Source organism: Rhinopithecus bieti, unplaced genomic scaffold, assembly GCF_001698545.2.
Source record: "Rhinopithecus bieti isolate Rb0 unplaced genomic scaffold, ASM169854v2 scaffold_13577, whole genome shotgun sequence".
In the NCBI taxonomy this organism is placed as follows: domain Eukaryota; kingdom Metazoa; phylum Chordata; class Mammalia; order Primates; family Cercopithecidae; genus Rhinopithecus; species Rhinopithecus bieti.
In genome coordinates, this window is record NW_016807867.1 from 2,115,567 (window position 1) to 2,127,135 (window position 11,569).

The 11,569-nt window shown below is 38.5% G+C and overlaps 1 long non-coding RNA gene across 1 annotated transcript in view; it reads left to right on the top strand.

Annotated features, from left to right (window-relative positions):
• LOC108536902 (uncharacterized) overlaps positions 1 to 10,999 on the top strand; it is a 41,683-nt gene extending 30,684 nt beyond the window's left edge. The window contains exon 3 of the long non-coding RNA XR_001887652.1: positions 10,835 to 10,999. This is a non-coding gene — a long non-coding RNA (uncharacterized LOC108536902). The remainder of the gene's footprint in view (positions 1 to 10,834) is intronic.
• The last annotated feature ends 570 nt before the right edge of the window (positions 11,000 to 11,569 follow it).

Sequence of the window (11,569 nt, forward strand, 5' to 3'; positions counted from 1 at the left end):
ATGATATGTATATAAATCTAGCTTGGCTACTGTGCTTTTATACTATATGTGAATGTGTTATCTGATCTACCTATCTACCTGTCTATCTCAGGCTCTGCAAGGTTGATTAATGTGAGTGTGCCCCTGAGCTATCCATTTATTCTCTAGGTATTAACAATGTTTCTGACAATAAAATCCTGGGGCTTGGTGAATTCTTCTGCTCTGTGGTGAATTGCTTGGGTGACCAGCTGGCTTTCTCTGTGTGCCAGCCCTTCACATTGCAGTGTGGTATGCATTTTTCCTAATGGATCTACAACAGTAATCTAATCTAATGAACAGAAAGAAACAGGTTTAACAAAATACGTAAAATAGAGTAACAGAAAATAAATCAACAAAGAAGGTGCCCTTCTGTTTTCTTTTCTTTTTTTGTGAGTACTTAAAAAATTGAATTGCTAAACGATTGCTACGTGTCACAGGTTGTTAACCTGAGTTCACAGATAATTACTAAACCAGCAATCCATTGATAATGCAAATTTCAAATCACAATGCCAAGTCCTTTTTTCCAGATTCTTGGAACTCTCACCTGGAATCTCTGAGCAGGTCTGAAATAGGAAAAGAAGTAGGACAGTGAGGCCAGGCGCGGTGGCTCAAGCCTGTAATCCCAGCACTTTGGGAGGCCGAGACGGGCGGATCACGAGGTCAGGAGATCGAGACCATCCTGGCTAACACGGTGAAACCCCGTCTCCACTAAAATACAAAAAACTAGCCGGGCGAGGTGGCGGGCGCCTGTAGTCCCAGCTACTCGGGAGGCTGAGGCAGGAGAATGGCATAAACCCGGGAGGCGGAGCTTGCAGTGAGCTGAGATCAGGCCACTGCACTCCAGCCTGGGCGACAGAGCAAGACTCCGTCTCAAAAAAAAAAAAAAAAAAAAAAAAAGAAGTAGGACAGTGAAAAGGAAGGGGATTTTGTGAGGCAGATTTACATGGAGCTGCTGGTGTGCTGTGCATCTTATGACTTCCCTCAAAAGGGTGGGTGAGTGCATCTGCCTCCTGACCCTGAGAGAAGTGGGGAGACATGGCTGAGACCTAGAGAGCGTGGAACTTGCGTCCTGAAGTTGGCTAACCTAAAGGATGGAGTGCTGGGGAGCAGGAGAGATGGCTGCACCCGGGAGGGCCCAGCATACAGCATTATCTTCCTGACAGCAAGTGCGAAGAGCAGGTGGTACGCTGGGATTGGCCAGCACTTCCCCAGTTTGTTGGGGCAAAGTTCCAATGTTTTCCATTAGCCTGATGTTTGCACATTTCCCAAAGCCATTGCAGAGAGAACCTATCTGGTGCTGCTTTCGTTGTTGCTGTCTATTTGCTTTGTTTTTTTTCTTTGTAAATTTTTAATTGAGGACTAATATGCATATAAACTCATATATATTAATGTGTATTAGTCTTAGTGAATTAAATTCATATATATGAATCGAATTCGATTCATATACATATAAATATATATATATACCCATACAATGATGCACATAGGAATTTTAAATTATTAAATATTTAACACCTACCACATACCCACAAGAATTAAAATTAAAGTAAAATGAAAAAAACAACAAAGTGGCATAAGTAAGGAAAGGAAAATCGAGAAAAATATTTTAATGGTCTCAAAATCTGTGAATCATTAGAATGCTAGAGGAAGTTCCCAAAATAATACTCTGAATGAAACATTTTAAAGTATCACCAAGAGTCTTAACCCAAAGAACTTTGGAGGGACTCTGTCTCTTTAGTTTTCTTCAATATGTGCCTTTGAGAGAAATATGCCAGTGCAATAAATGTTGACTAGAACATGTTGGCTTTGCAGTTATGGTTTGCTATAGAATTAAAGGTAAATTCTAATGAACTGGGCAGAAGTGTGACCTCATAGCTAGGTAGGTAATGATATAGTCAATGCCAAAACAGTTCTCAAAGAGAGCTGAAGCTTAAAGTTTGACCTTTTATTTCTTTTTTCCATGGGTTTATTTTTTGAGTTTCTTAATGACTATGAGATGAAGTAAATTAGTTTCCTTAAATATCCATTGTCTAAAAGCAATAGCCATTGAAGCTCCACTAATGTGTTCAGTTTGCTGTGAACAATGCAAATAAAAAGCAGAATGTTCTACCCTAAAATTATTAAACATTGAAAATTTTAGCATATATAAAATTAACTTTTTAAAAATGTATAGCTCTATGCCTGGATATGTACATATTAATGTAGCCACCACTATAATCAGGACACAGAGAAGCTCCATCACCCCAAAAAATGTCCCTCCTGCTGCTCAAAATCCTCGTCGACTCCTGACCCCTGGCAACTACTGGTCTTTTCTGCAGCTCTATAGTTTTGTCTTTTCCAGAATGTCATATAAATGGAATCACACAGCGTGCAATCTTTTATGTTTGGCTTCTTTCTCTTAGCATAATGCTTTTGAGATTTATCCATGTTGTGTACATCAAGAATTCATTCCTTTTTATTGCTGGGTAGTGTTCCATTGTGTAGATGTACACAGTTCATTCAGCCACCTGTTGAAGGACATTTGGATTGTTTCTAGTTTTTGACAATTATTAATAGACTGTAAGAGTTTTTGTGTGAGCATAAGTTTTCATTTCTCTAGGGTAAATACCTAGGTATGGGATTGCTGGGTTATATGGCAAGTGTATTTTAACTTTATAAGAAACTGACAAATAGTTTTTCAGGGTGGCTGTATTATTTTGCATTCCTACCAGCAATGTATGAGACTCCTGGTTTCTCTATATCCTTATCAGTACTTGGTCCTCTCTTTTTGTTTGTTTTTTATTCTAGTCATTTTTAGTAGGTGTGTAATGGTGTCCTAGTGTGGTTTTACTTTGCATTTTTCTATTAACTAATGATGTGGAACACCATGTCTTTGTCATCTATATATCTTCTCTGGTGAAATGCCTATTTAAATATTTTGCCCATTTGTGTATGTGTAAGTGGTGGTGTTTCTTTTGTGGAGTTTTGAGAGTTCTTTGTATTTGCTGAATACAAGTCCTTTGTAAGGTACATGACTTGTAAATATTATCTATAGCTTGTCTTTTCATTGTCTTAACAATGTTTTTTACAGGGCAAGCATTTTTGTATTTGATAAGGCCACTTTTGTCTCTTTTTTAAAATAGGTTGTGCTTTTGGCGTCTTATTTAATAAGTTTGCATAGCCCAAGGGTTACTAAGATTTTCTTTTGGAAGTTCTGTAGTTTTATATTTTACACTGAGATCTATGATCTAAATTTTTGTTTAAATTGTGAGGTACAGGTCAAGGTTCATTTTCTAACATGGGGATTCCAACTGTTTCAGCATCATTTGATGAAAGCTACTATGCTTTCTTTAATGAATTGTCTTTGCACCTTTGTCTAAAGTCAATTGGCCATATTTGTGTGGACCTATTTCTAGACTTTCTATTGTTGTCCATTGATTTATGTGTCTAGCTCTTCACCAATACAACACTGTCTTAATGATTGTCACTTTAGAGTAAGTCTTAAAACAGGTTAGTGTGAGTACTCCAACTTTGATCTTCTTTTTCAAAATTATTTTAGCTATTCTAGTCACTTTGCTTTTTTATATAAGTACATGGATCATAGGTGTACAGTTTGCTTAACTTTTGGAAAACTGAAAATCTCATGTAATTACATCCAGATCAACACTGTGTATTATCAGCCTCCCAAAAGTCTATTTCATACCCTCAGTAAGTTATTACCTCTCCACTGCTCACTACCCACCTCTGCCCATAGAAAACATTAATTCTGACTTCTACATCAAAGATTACATTTGTCTATTTTTGAAATTTATACAAATGGAAACATGCAATATATTCTCTTGGATGTCTGTGAGATCAGACAGCTCTGAAATTCGTCCTAATTATTACATGTAGCATAGTTTGTTTTTTGCATTGCTGACAATGGTATTAATTTTCAATAATACACCCTAATTTATGTATATATTCTGTTTTAATAAGAAATTTGGGTATTTTTAAGGCTGTTGGAAATATTGCTGCTAAATCAAAACCACAATAGGTATCATCTCACACCAGTCATAAAAGTTATTATTAAAAAGTCAAAAAATAACAGATGCTGGTAAGGTTGCAGAGAAAAGGGAATGCTTATACAGTATTGGCGAGAGTGTAAATTAGTTCAACCATTGTGGAAAGCAGTGTGGCGATTCCTCAAACAGCTAAAAACAGAACTACTATTCAACCCAGCAATCCCCTTACTGGGTATATACCCAAAGGAACATGAATCGTTCTACCATAAAGACACATGCACGCATATGTTCGTTGCAGCAGTATTCACAATAGCAAAGGCAAGGAATCAACCTAAATGGCCATCAGTGGAAGATTGGATAAAGAAAATGTGGTATATATGCACCATGGAATACTATGCAACCATAAAAAAGAACAAGATTGTGTCCTTTGCAGGAACATGGATGGAGATGGAGGCCGTTATCCTTAGCAAACTAACATAGGAATAGAAAACCAATACTGCATGTTCTCACTTATAAGAGAGAGCTAAATGATGAGAACACAAAGAGGGGAACAGCACACACTGGGGCCTACTTGAGGGTGGAGGGTGGAAGGAGGGAGGGATCAGAAGACAAAACTATTCAGTACTAAGCTTAGTACCTGGATAATGAAATAATCTGTACAACAAATGCCTGTGACACAAGTTTACCTATATAACAAACCTGCACATGTATCCCTGAACCTAAAATAAAAGTTAAAAAAAGAAATATTGATGCTAGAACACATATTTTTATACATCGTAGTGAATATATGCATACATTTCTGTTGAGTTGCCTAGAAGAGAAATTGCTGGGTTATGGAACATGCTTATGTTTAGCATTAGTCTATATTGCCAAACAGTTCTGCAAAGTGGCAGTCATAAATGTAGTCAATAAATTTAGTCAAGTTTAGGATCATAAGTTTGTATTAACCTCTTTTTAAATATTTCCAGAATCTGCAGTGATAGCCTCTTTCTTGTTTTTAGTATTAGTAATATGTTCCTCATTCTTTTTTCTTGATTAGTCTTGCTAAGTATTAATTTTAATAATATTTTCAAATATTTGTTGCCTTTTTTCTATTAGATGATTCCTTTCTATTTCAATAATTTTTGTTTTTATTTCTATTTTTCTCCCACCTACCTCCTTCTTTCTCTTGGGTTAATTTGCAGTTTTGCTAACTTATTGTGAATACTTGTGTTAGAGATGGTAAGTTTTCTTTTCATTTCTAGTTTATGCACTTAAGACTACAAAATTCCCTCTAGCCTGTCTTTACTTGCAATAACACGTTTTCATCTACGGTCATTTTTCTTGTGCCATTGTTGTTGTTGTTGTTCCTGCTTGTTAAGTGCTTGTTTGAAATTGTCTGCTTAGCCTTTATTGTTGAAAGCTATTTTCCTTGTGTACACAATTCTAGGTTGGCAATAATTTTCTTTTAGCTCTTTAAAGACATTTTTGTTCACTGTTTCTATTGAAAACTCAACCATAGTAATATTGTATCTCTCTGAACATCATGTGTTTGTTTTCTGTCTGTTTATAAGATATTCTTTTTAGTGTTTGTGGGTTAGCTTTATCTGTATTTATTTTGCTCAGAATTTGTAGAGTGTCAATTTACTAATATCTTTTGCTTGTTTTGGAAAATTCTCACAGTGTTTCTTCTGTTCAATTATCTCTCTCCTTTGTAGACTACAACTACACTTATGAAAGTTATTTTCATCATGTTTCGTATGTCTCTTAAACTCTTTTTCTGTGTTGTTTATTCTTTCTATTTCTCTGAAAAGTATCAACCTGAATATTTTCTACTGACCTACATTCCAGATCACTAATTTTTTCTTCTGCTATATCTAATGTGCTTTTAAATCCAACTGAATTTCAATCCAGTTGGATTTTTAATTTCAGTGTTGTATTATTAAACTCTGAGTTTTCTGATGATATTAATGGATTTCAGTAGTTGGATGAAATTTTCCATCTTTTTGTCTATTTTGATTATGTTATTTATAGTTATTTGAAACTTTATGTCCAATAATTTGAACTTAAATATTTGCCTTTGAGTCTGTTTCTAAAGTCAGTTTTTTTTTTCAACTGTTGTTTTTGGTCATTTGATCTTGTATTCTGGCATGCTTGGTAAATGTGACCAAATGGCAGACATTATAATGTCTGCCAAAAAATTGTAGATGCTGTGGATGACATCTCCCTGTAGAGAGGATTTAATTTTCTTCTGACAGGCATATAGACCACAGGAAGATTATCTTGATCTATTGGATTTGGATTTCAGATTCAATGTTAGGGTTTGTGAGAACTGGTCTATTTTAAGTTCATCTTTATTCCTAGAGCCTATCCCTTCAAGGAGCTCAAGGGTGAGTCTAGTATGCTTATTAGAGATTCTCTTTCTTGGCAGGCTATGAACTTCAATTTTTTCCAGCACCATGAGACTACTGAAATGTCTGCTTAGATTTTTAGCTTCTTAGCAGCTGCTTTTTACTTGTTTTCTTGGCAACTTGCCTCACACATGTGCAGCTAGAAGCTGGAAAATACCTCAAGGAAAAATTGCACATATAATACCCACTTTACATCTCTGCAGTTAGCTTTTCTTTCAGATCATGAGTTCTCAAGTTGTAGCGTCCTTGGTAGCCCTATCCACCAATTTTCAACTCTCCTGCCAATGAGACTGTTAGAAACTCTTGGCTGCTGATCTTTGTTCAGCATCTATGTTCCACAAAGCAAATTGGCAAATGCCCTGAGGGTGGCAAGTAGAAACTAGTGTAGTGTTCACTTCTGTCTGTTTTTCTTCTTTCCAGCATTTTGGTCTTTCAAGATCGAGGGACATTTGGAAGATGTAATGGAACTCCCACAGGAAAGAGTTTATGTAGAGTAGATTGCAAGAAAACCCAGGGATGATGGTGAGGATTGAGCAGCAAATAGAGGAAAAATTTCTAAAATTACAGAAGTTTCAGCTAGATGAAGCCTGAGAAGGGAGCCTCAGGTAAATTCACAAAAATGCCCATGAGAAAGAAAGAATCAGCTTTGAACATCTGCTTGGCCCAAAGAGCAAAAAACCATCTTAGGGCAGTCCTGATTTACATAAGGGAAGAGTTTCCTTATTCCTTTTTTTCCTCCCCTTTTCCCACACTCCAACCTATACTGAATTAGTAACAACAAATAGATAATGTGGACAAGAGTCGGGGAAAAAAAGAAAAGAAGGATCCAATCCTCCCTTCCCACTAAGAGGCCAGCCTGCATTGTGTTTGTGTCAAAAGTAAACACAATGTCATTGAATTACCTATATTCTAAAATAATTCCCTAGGTTTTGCCATCTCCGCTTCCAATGGGTAAACAACTGTATCACTGAAGCTCAGGTTCCAGTAGGCTCTCTGTGATGGCTGTATGGGGGCTCTTGGAATGCAATTTGAAAGATAGAATGGTTCTTAATGCTTAAAGCCCCATCCCATCTAAAGAGAAACCTTGAAGAACAGAATTGAGCCCAATATGCTGATATATTCTTTTCTGAATTCTAAACTTTTTCCATTCTGGCCTTTGTAATTCTATCTCATTTCTAAGCACAAAATAAATATAGCACTGAAAAAGGTGTTTGTGTCCCAGTGACAAATATAATCCGTGTAATTGTTAAAAGGGAAATTCCAGAATCCCCAGGTGGCCTTGCCTTGTATTAGGCAGGAAGAAGCATTCCCCCAAAGACAGACTTGACTAGAGTCTCGTGTCCCCAGAGGGCCTCACTGGAAGTTAGTCTTTGGAAGTTCTAGCATAAACATACTCCCACCCACCTGGCTCATGTACAGGCCATGAACAACTTGGCTTTTCTTCCCAGCAGAGCAGTTTCTATATGAGTCACTTCTGTCTCCTTATTTTGGACTTTCTGCCTCAAGGGACCTTGAAGATCTGTCCAATACTGTACTGAGAATGCACTCAGCAAACAATGAACAATAGAAAACCTACTAAAAAGACAGTCCCCTCCTCCATGTGGGCCTGGTACTTAGTTCAATGGAAACCAATAACCTAGGCCAAAGTAACACACAGATGCAAACACACAAGGGAATATGTTAGAAGATGAAGGTTTATCTTTCTGAACAAAGAGACTGATCAATTCGGGTCTAGAAAACACAGTGTCCCAATGCTGGGAAGTCCTGGGCAATCTTCCATAGGAGCAGTCATAATCCCTAGACCCAACCTTCGCTTCTGGAGCTGCTGTTGGAGAGCTGCCTGTTATGTACACAATGGACACACTGCATAGAGCTAATACTTGAGAAGAGAAGGCTAAGCAAAAAGATACCAGAGGGCTCACGGTGGTAGAATGGAGCACAAAGGCAGTGGCCTTTCCTATAAGCATCCTTGGCTTGGTCCCAATGTCCTTAGTGAAGGTTTCAAAGTTTTGTCCTGATGCACTGGCATATTACAAATTATTTGGCTCTCTGCCTATTTTCAGATCACCATCATGGAGGAACTTCACTGAACAAGAAATATGTCCCTTCACAAGCCAAGTACAGTAAATGAGTTTTTATGCTTGTGGAGTATTTTTAATATTGTGGGATAAGAAGGGCCTTTCCTTTTCTATCTTAATTTTCTGACTATGCAAACCATTATTAGTATCTTGGGGCCCCTGCAAATAGCTAAGGTCCCTATTGGTGCTTTCTTGACCACGGACTCACTAACATTTATCTGTCTGAAGTGAAAGGTATCTCTAATGATCCCAGCTGACATTTATTCAGTGCTTCTCACTCAGCGATCCCAAAGAGCTCTACAAGCTGATTTACGGGCTGTCCGCGGAGTGGAAGTGAATGGTAATGACCACAGTGATGACGGTGGTGATGGATCACCCAGGCTCTGGTATTTGATATGTCATGTTGTTTCTGGGGCGTTTCCAATTTCCTGAACTTCCCGGTGATTAGAAGCTGTAAGAGAGTGCTCCGTCCATTTCATCTTGCATTTCTCAGTGGAGATGACTCTGATTGGAGCTTTGGGAGGTCTTAATTCTCGGTCCCCCTTACACAAATTTTAGTAATGAGCAGAGGGCAGACATTCTGAAATGCTGCAGAGTTTGTCTGCATTCCTCCTCTTACAGAACGTGGAGACATCCGCTCACCTCCTCTTTTGGAGTGCCCTCAGCCACCTGAAATTCTCTGGGGCTTTTCTGCTCCACAGGGAAAAGGGAGGAGGCAGAAGCCAGGATAAACTGTCAGTTTAGAAGGTTTATGGTGACATAATCAGGCACAGTGCTTTCTTTTTTTTTTCTAAAATCACTTTCTTATTTTATTTTATTTATTTTTTATTATACTTTAAGTTCTAGGGTACATGTGCATAACGTGGCAGGATTTGGTTAACATATGTTATGTTTGTGCCCATTGTTGGATGTGCTGCACCCAATCAACTCGTCAGCACCCATCAATTCATCATTTATATCATGTATAACTCCCCGATGCCAATTCCCTCCCCCCTCCCCACTCCCCATGATAGGGCCCCCAGTGTGTGATGTTCCCCTTCCCGAGTCCAAGTTGGATTCTTCATTTGTTCAGTTCCCACCTTATTGAGTGAAGACCATGCGGTGTTTGGTTTTCTCTTCTTGTGATAGTTTGCTAAGAAATTGATGGTTTCCAGCTGCCTCCATGTCCCTACAAAGGACGCAAACTCATCCTTTTTTATGGCTGCATCACAGTGCTTTCTAATTATTTTTTTTATTTTTTTATTTTTTTTTAAGCCATGGGAAGCCCTGGTCCCTTTTCAAACAAAATCCTTTAGGGTATCAACATGTGAAGCAGATAAAACTGAGCTGTTCCACCCCAGTCCTTCATCCTCACCCCACATTATGGTGGCCCCTGGGACCTGGATGGAAAACCTCTGGCTTCCTGGGGTTCTGGGCTGTGAACTGTACACAGGAGACCTGAATTTCTTTCTAGGGCTCCTCACAGACTTCTGAGTAAATTATTGAATATCTATGTGCTCTCTTTGTCTCATCTCTAAAATAGAGACTAAACAGTCTTCATTGAATATTGCCATTGAGGCTTTTAAAGGTAGGGTGCAGGTATGCCTGAACTATAGTAATAATAGGGGCAATATGATTTCAGGCATATTTCTAAATGCTCTCCTTTATAACCTAATTTAATTCCTATACCCTCTCTATGGGGCAAGTACTATTTAATATTATTATCTCCATTTTTAAATGGTGGAAACTGAGGCACAGAGAGGTTATACACATTTCCCAAGGTCACTCATCTTGTAAGTGGTGTAGGCATGATTCAATGCCAGGCAGCCTGACCCCAAAACCCCTTGATATGAACCCCTGACATTTCCAAAACCCCTTGATATGAACCCCTGACACTTGGTTTTAAAACTTGTTTGCATATTAGAATTGCTTAAAGAATTTAAAAAATTTAAAAAATTTCAGAAGACCAGGCTGCACCCTAGACCAATTAAATTACAGTCTCTGGGTGTGGAACATTACAGCGTTTTTAAAAACTTCATTTATGGATTGAGTTGGGTCCCCCCAAAAAGATACGTTGATGCCCTAAATCTTGATACTTCTGAATGTGACCTTATTCCTAAATAGGTAATTGCAGGATGTAACTGCTTAAGTTAAATGAAGTCATATTGGAGTACAGTGTGCCCTTAATCAATAGGACTGGTGTCCTTATAAACAGATGGCCGTGTGAAGTTGGGGCCTGGTGAGTTGTGAGTGGCCTCTGATTAGAGCACAGCATAGCTAGAGAAGAGAGTGGATGCAAAAGAAAAGAAGTCCAGAATGGTAGGTGAAGGCAATTTTCTTTGGCTCCCAACTTCCCATCTTCTCTTGCTTTCTCTTGTTTTTCTAGTCTCCATCTCAATCTTCTTTGCCACATCATGCATGCCCTTGAAGCATTAGAATTCCTTAAAGCTTCATGGGAGAATGCCATGGGATGATGAAGACAGAGATTGGAGTCATGCATCTGCAAGCCAAGAAATGTACAAGATTGCTGGCAAACCACCAGAAGCTAGGAGCAGGCAAGTAAGGATCCTCCCGTAAAGGTTTCAGAGGGAGCCATGGCCTTGCTGACATTTTGATTTCAGACTTCTATCCTCCAGAATGGTAAGACACTGAATTTCTGTTGTTTTAAGCCATCCAGTTCATAGTATGCTGTTATGGAAGCCTAGAAAACTAATATAGCTTCCCAAGTGATTTCAATGTGCAGACAGGTTTGAGAACCACTGCTGTATTTTAATTTGATTTCTTAAGAACCTACTGTGTGGATGGAGAAAATCCCCTAAGTTATTAGATAACTTAGTCTTGATTAGGGCTGGTGCAAGTAATTTGTCATCCTATGCTAGTACTGGCTGTGCCAACTTCCAAGGCATGGGTCAGTGTTGACCAGGTGTATTTGAGAAGGAAGATGGTTGGCATTAGTGGGGAGTGAGAGAATCACTCCCAGTGCTGCTATTCACAGGGAAAAGTATAGTTGTGGGAGTGACTATGGGTGTAGAGTAAGAGGTGCCTGGCACACGAGAGTTGAGGATGGAAGGGTGCAGAACGAAGGTTTCCTTTACAGCCAGTACAGTATAACACCGCAAAA